Here is a 6,449-nt window from a genome sequence, read left to right on the forward strand (position 1 = left end):
GATAGGGTGAGTATACACACTTGGCAATCAAATTCAGCAGAAGAAGTAGAAGAAGAGCAACAAACCAGAAACCATAGACAGGTAGAGAGAAATCAAGAAGAAGATGAAGGAATAATTCAAGGAGATGAGGAAATTGGAGCGTTAGAAACGTTGAGACGAAGAATAAACGAAGAAAGAAGAGCTGAGGCAGAAGAACGTGCGAATTTAACAAGGAAAAATCACGAATTGAGGATGGAAAATATGAGACTACAGAGTAGAAGATCGAGAAGTATTACAAAATCATATTCAAGATCGACTAGAAGAGAAATGAGGCGAAACTCACCCACAATTAATGCTGGAAACAATATTCAAGAAGAAATATCAAATCCTAATGAAGAATACCGTGAAAATAGAGAAAGAACTGATGATCGTTACGTTCCACAAAATGAAACTTTTGATGATTGGAAAAATGGTAGAAATCAAGAGAACGGACAACGTCAGGGACGAAATGACCAAGATGGCGAAGGAAATCGAGAGGAAGGAAGGAGAATTTTACATGAAAGAGAAACTCAAATAAATCAACAGACGATTGAAGAAGAAATTGAAAGACATTATGCTGAACAAGCACGTTTAATTTGCGAACGTGAAAGATTGAGAGCGGAAATGGAAGAACAAGAGCTTCTGGAGACAATTCGCCAGAACAATCACGACAATCAAGAAAGAAGGCGTACACAAAACCGGAATAACGGTAATATCAATGAAGTGTATGATAGAATACAGAGGATGGCTGAAAGACAGCGAATGGAATTAATAAGAAATGAACAAAATCATGAAGGGGAAAATGAGAGACATAATCATATGCGAATTCAAGATAGAGATGAAGAAGAGACTCGCAGAAGAAGACGAGATGAGGATAATGAAGAAGAAATGCAAAATTTCGCGAGAGAAGAAAGACATGAACGCAGAAGAAGGGAGGCGAAATTAAAAATACCAATGGATCAAAATTCAGGAGTAAATAAACAAATCTTGAAAGAATTAGAAGAAATGAGAGGAATGCTAAATAATAGAGGAGAAGTAGGCAAAAGACAATTGGATGAAGCTATAGAAGAAGCTGCGAAAACTCCATTTACAAGGGAAGTACAACTAGGAGGAATACCACCGAAATGAAATTTGCTCGCATTAACCAGTATTTTTGATGGAACAACTTGTGCAATTCAATACATTAAAACCTACGTGAGGTGCATGTTGCAATGGGAAAATCATGATGTTGTATTATGCAAATATTTCGCATCCAGCTTAACAGGGGAGGCGTTAAAATGGTTCGAAGGTCTACCAAATAATACAATAACATCCTTCAATCATTTGCAGACTACATTCCTGGGGGCATATATAAGTAATAATTCTTCGCGACCTGGTATTGAAGACGTGCTTCGATTAAAACAAAGGATTGGCGAAAGTTTGAAGCACCTAACTGAAAGATGGAGGACTATGTGCAGCGAAATGGTTGGCCGAGTAGATGAGAGATATCTTATATTATCATTTATCAATGCTATGTTTGCAACCAACCTATTATATATCCAAATTTTCAGAGTCAAGAATACGATCACAATGACTGAATTGCGAGAACTTCAAGAAGAATATATTTCTCTAGAGGAAAGGCAAAATGAAATGGAATCATACCCAGTTGCAAACACCAGTTCAAAAACAGTGAATGCAAGCTTATTACCCAAGCTAATAAACACAGTGGCGAATAATTCACAAGTACAACAAGAGAAGGTGACGGGTAACAATCAACAGAAACTGGTGGCTATGGGAAGCCGAGATCAAGAGGAGTATGAAGGAGAAAGAAATTTCTACAATCGTGGTGGAAATAACAAGATTCAAAGACTCGATCAGCCACAAGAAACTTATGGAGGTCAAAGACAAAACTATAATAGAGGACAAGGAGGTCACAAGGTAGTATGGGAAGAAATCAAGATGCCGCCTCTAAATGCAAGTATGGAGAAAATATGGGAAGCTATAATTTTGATGGAGAATATACCAACACCATGGAACATGGGAACGGAACCACCTCCAAACCACAGAAGTCATGAGTTTTGTTCTTATCATCATTTTCATAGACATACTACAAATGATTGCAAAAATGTAAAAAGAATTATTCTGAGAATGATAGATCAAGGAAAACTAAACCACTTTTTGGTAGGGCACCCACAATCTCAACCATTGCCACCACCACCAGAACATCACAAAGTAAACACAATGAAAAATAAGGAAACATTCTTCATAGAAGTTGGTGCAAAAGCAAAGAATATATTCCGTCACTCTATCGTACATTCATACAAGACAATTGAAGATTTTCATGACAATGTTTTGAGTAGAGTGTTCGCAAGAGATAACGATGGAAGAAAAATTATGAATATTACGAAAATCTCGCCACTAGAGGAATGGCAGAAACAGATTATTTATTTTACCGCAGAAGAAATCCCTGAAGGTGAAGAGGTACATGATAATCCATTGGTATTAAAATTAGAAATTAATCCAAAACTGAAAGAAGATGAGGATGATGAAGCTGAAGATTCATGGGCAATTAATAGGATTCTGATCGATACTGGAAGCTCTGTGAACATCTTATTTTATCATACTTATAAAACTATGGGAGGAAGAGATGATGATCTTATACCATAAACATATAAGATATATGGTTTTAATGGTACTGCCAACAAGCCTAAAGGGGAGGTTACTATATGAATTCCATTAAAGGGAATATCTCCTGAAATCCTATTATGTGTCATTGATGTAGAATCACCCTACAATGCATTAATTGGTCGACCTTGGATACATGGGATTCTAGGTGTAGCTTCAACTTTCCACCAGTGCATCAAATTCCCTCACCCCAGCGGTGTAGGAATCATAAAGGGAGATTGGGTTGAAGGAAAGAGGTGTTACGAAACTGAGATAGAATCTTGCGAAGGAAGAGCAAACAAGAAGGAAAATTGGCGACACAAAATCAAAGAGACACAAAGAAGTGAGAGGTTGATGGTGGATGCAATCGAAAGAAAAGAAGAAGAGATGTTGCGAAACTAATGCTAGCTCAGAATAAAAAATGGTAAATATACCACTACCAAGGAAACCGTAGCAGAAAATAACAAAGAAGCAGAGAATAACAAAGGTAATGTATGAATGATTGATTTGTTGCGACACTCTCGCAATAAATAAAATTCTCAAAAATACATTTTATTGAATGACAAAATTGAGATTGCGAAATGCAAAAATAATATGATGATGTGCAAGAATCTCACAGAGATAATGAATTCTACAAAAGACAATCAGGGAACAATGAAAAAATAGAAAGGGGCGAACCTTTATGGCGTACACCCTAGTTCGCTAATACAATTTCGCAAGAGGCAAATGTAAGACCTAAAGTACGTCATATAAGGGGGTACCTATTGCATGGCTCAAGAAAAGGCTACACCGCCACCGGAACCTGAGTCATGGAGATTTGGGGTCAATAAAGCCCATCCGGGAGAGGCACCTTGGATTCTCAGCTTAAGCATATGATTTAGGTTGGGCGACTAAGGTAGTAAGGACTCTCCCAAGGAGTGCAGAATCTGATCAAGGCGACGAGGTACACGGTTGAGTCAAGAGTGCCAGGGGAGTTTGAAGCGTACCTTACCATTCTTGACAAGTCTTGACTTACACTGCACTCGGCCGGAAGAAAACCCCACTTAGGGTGCAGTCTCGTAACCATAAGCCTTATAGGTAAAAGGGATAAGAGGCTGCGAAAACAACTGGTTGTTGTTAAGACTGGATGGGGGGAGCTAACCTTGTATGGTAGAAGTACGCCTCCTTGAAGGGGCAACCAGGGGGAAGATAAGGGCGGCACCCTCCATTAGGGAGCTGATAAGTGTCTTAAGACGCAAATGTCATGAGGCTTTTTACTCGCAAGGGTATTAAGGCTTGTCATATTTGTGCAACAATCCTGAAGAGGCAATAATACAAAAGAAAAAGATAAGACGAGATCAATGGGTTTTCGCATGAAAGTGCGAAGACGTCCTGCGATTTCGTCGCAAGACGACAATGTCATGGGGCTTTATTTTCGCAAGAATATTTAGGCCTATCATATTGTCGCAACATTCCTGAAGAGGCCATAATACAAAAGAAAAAGTTAAGGCAAGATCAATGGGTTTTTGCATGAAAGTGCAAGAACGTCCTGCGATTTTGCGCAATGACAAGAGGTGGCATAATAAGACCTTTAATTAGGAAGGAAAATAAGACCACACAGGAATGAGATTTTGAAAAGAATCAAAATTCACTTCGCATAGATTGCGAAATTATAATAAACAACTGCGAAGTTGAGGCACAAAATAAGAAAAATGCAAAATCTCTCATTTGGATACAAATACAGAGGCAAGTATGGGAATGAATGAAATTAGAAAATGTTATTTGTCTCCACATGATAGATTTACGCAAAAATTAAAAAATTAATGATTATATTGATTAACCATATTGCAAGGAAGAATTGTTTTAATGAATGCAGGTCAAAATGAAAGAAACTCATATATTAAGGAATATGGAAAACCAAAAGAATTCGCAAATATACAGAAAGAGGAATAAATGTACAAGTATTACAGAAGATTAAAGAAAGAAACAAAGACTACTTCTTAGTTGATCCTTCATCATCTTCATCAGACTTGTTCCCTTCTTCGTCTGCATCAGAACTTTCATCTCCATCAGAACCTTCATCACCATCAGATTCTTCATCATCAGCTTCGCTATCAGAAATAATCAGACTGGGAATGTTCTTTGGATCTCCTCCAAGAGACAAGGATAATCAGAATGACGATGCTATGGTCATCACAAACCATTTGAATAGTTTGATTGCGAAAATGCATAGCATCATTCTTAAAGTTCGCAACAGTGATCTTGATTTGATTCTTTAATCTAGAATACTTGTCGTTGCGAGAAGAAAGATTCTTTGCGAGTTCCACTTTTTCAGCTTCAAGTTCCTCAATCTTTGCGATATCTACTTTCAGAATCTGCGAGCAAAAGGCAATCAATTAATAACTTGATGAAAATTCATAAGAAACAAAAGATTAGTATTGGAAGAACAGTTAATAACCTTCTCTGTCAGAAATCATATCTCTAATCAAGGTGTATGCTCAACTTGGAGACTAACATTTACACCTAAATCTTTTCTGGCATCGTCTAAGATTTTCGCAGCCCAAGCGAATTCATCCTCATTACTTATAAGAAGACGAGAACGAATTTGGTTTTCTCTTTCGCAGAGCTCGGTATTCTTGCGGTTAGCTTCATCTCGTTCAAGTTGAACTTCAAGAAGGGTCTCTTGGAATTTCGCCAAAGCCTTAGCACCTTGATCAGAGATGCGATCCTTATCATCTATGAGACCGCTAATTTTGGTTCTAGCTCATTGATTTTCTCTTTAGAATTAAGAAAGAGACGCTTAAATCGGTTGGCTAAGCCTAAACTAGATCTATGGTCAATTTCTAAGAGGCGAAATTTGGATCTTAGTTCATTCAGAGAAAGAGATGAAATTTTATCATTTGAAAACTATTTAAAGATTTATTAAGACGCTCAAGAAGGGTATCATTATCCAAGGCATTAGGAAATGAACGAAGAATGGTAGCTTCATCAGAAAGACCATAAATGTCTGCAAAAAGGATCCCTTCAATAAGATACAAACAGGATGAATGCCTGAAGGAAAGAGAAAAGTAACATACCATAGAGTTGATTATTAGCTTGCTGAAGACTAGAGATTTTGTTCTTATACGAAGAAGAATCAATTTCTAGTTGTTTTTTTCTCGCGAAGACATTTGACTTCAGCTTCCAGTTCCTCATTCTCTGTGCGAAATTGAAGATTCTTCTTTTCAAGATTTCGCGTCTCCTCTAGATCTGAGGCAACAGCGAAAGAAGCTTTTCCAGCCTGCGAGAAAATATAAAAGTATTAAAATAGAAAGAGATTTTGAGTTACAACAATGAAGAAGTAAAAGGATGAAAGCATACCAGACTATTAAGAGAATGCAGGAAATTGGGAGTCACTGATCTAGAAACCGCACGAAGAGAATTATCACCATCCAACAAAGGAACATCGCAAATTGTAGCGAGAGCTTTACAGGTATTAGCGAATTGACTATCTCCCATTCCTTGCAAAGAATCAGAAAAGAGGCCAGAGAGCTTAGCCATAGAAGATTCAGATGGAGAATCTTCATTTGCAGCAAGGTCATCATTATCCTCATCATCCTCATCATTCTCGGAGTTTTCATGAGAAGGAATATTTGAAGGAGAGGAAGAACAACTTTTCTTTCTTTGAAGGAGGAGCAGTTGGTTTTTCCCTGCGAAGAGCACCTTTGCCTTTATCACCAGTCTTCGCAACATTGGCAGGTTCTTCTATTTCAGCAATAATCTTCACACACAGATAGAAATAAGAAAGAAGCAACAATATACTGTTTAAA

The sequence above is a fragment of the Papaver somniferum genome, chromosome 7 (genome assembly GCF_003573695.1).
Source record: "Papaver somniferum cultivar HN1 chromosome 7, ASM357369v1, whole genome shotgun sequence".
Taxonomy (NCBI): domain Eukaryota; kingdom Viridiplantae; phylum Streptophyta; class Magnoliopsida; order Ranunculales; family Papaveraceae; genus Papaver; species Papaver somniferum.